The sequence below is a fragment of the Pongo pygmaeus genome, chromosome 5, assembly GCF_028885625.2.
Source record: "Pongo pygmaeus isolate AG05252 chromosome 5, NHGRI_mPonPyg2-v2.0_pri, whole genome shotgun sequence".
NCBI classification, from domain to species: Eukaryota; Metazoa; Chordata; class Mammalia; order Primates; family Hominidae; genus Pongo; species Pongo pygmaeus.
The window spans coordinates 115327891-115329173 of record NC_072378.2 but is presented as its reverse complement, the minus strand read 5'-3'; positions in this window follow the sequence as shown (position 1 = coordinate 115329173).

Below are 1283 nucleotides of genomic sequence, written 5' to 3'. Positions count from 1 at the left end.
TTTGTTTTTTGGGTTTTTTTGAGACAGGGTCTCACTCTGTTGGCAAGGCTGGAGTGTAGTGGTGTGATCTCAGCTCACTGCAGCCTCAGCCTCCCAGGCTCAAGCAATTCTCATGCTTCAGCCTTCCAAGTAGGATAATTGAGTTGTGAGAGTTCTTTATATATTCTTGGATACTCATTTTGAATTAGATATGTGGTTTGCAAATATTTTATTCAACTGTCACTTTTCTTTTTTCAAAGGATTTTTCATAGGACAAAATTTTTACTTTCGATAAATTTAATTTGGCAACTTTACCTTATATGGATGGCACGTTTATTACTACATCCTGGAACTCTTTAGCTCTGGATCCTAAAGAATTTCAGCTGTTTTTTTGTAGAAGTTTTATAATTTTATGTTTTACATTTATGTGTATGGGTTACTTTGAGTTAAATTTTGTGTAAGATATCACTCCTAAGTCAATGTTCATTTTCTACACATATAGAGAAGTCAATTGCTCAAGTAACATTTGTTAAAAGAGTATCTTTCCTCCATTGAGTTGATTATTAATGTTTGTCAAAAATCACTTGGACATATTTGTTTGATTGTATTTCTGGATTCCCTATTCTGTTCCATTGATCTATGTGTCTATCCCTCCATCAATACCACACAGCCTTAGTTACTTTAGCTATATAATGAATCTTGAATTCAGGCAAACTTATTCCCCTTTCTTTATTCTACTTTATTGAAATTACTCTCGCAAATTCCAGTTTCATTTCTAAAACACACAAAGCATTGGCAGTCGTTACTTCCATCCTTAGAGCAAGACAAATCAGTAGAAATGAAAAATTCTACTTTCTTTTCTTGGGCCCATCAAAGAATTGAGGTCACAGGGCAAACCACCACTCCGAAATCTGGAGAGAGGTAAATCTGGAAAGTCACAGCCTAGAACTGCTTACCTGCAGAAGTCACTGAAGCCAAACTGATAGAGGCACTTGAAGGATAATTTTGATTGCTAAAAGCTGAGTGTAACTTAAGAGTGAGAAACACCTGGAAACTTCAGTCTTAAAGAAATCCACATTTTTATAAGATTTACTTTCGGGAACCCCACCAGGATCACAGGTGAAGATCCAAGAAAAATCCCCTGTGCTTCTGGTAGGGAAAGGGAAGAGTAATCGTTGTACAATATGCCTAGAAGCTTCTTCACTTTCTTGGCGTACTCTCTAGGAAGGAAGACTATCAGAGTCTTGTCCCAGAGTTCTGAGAGAAGGACTTCTTTCCATTTCTGCCCCCATTATTCTTCCTGC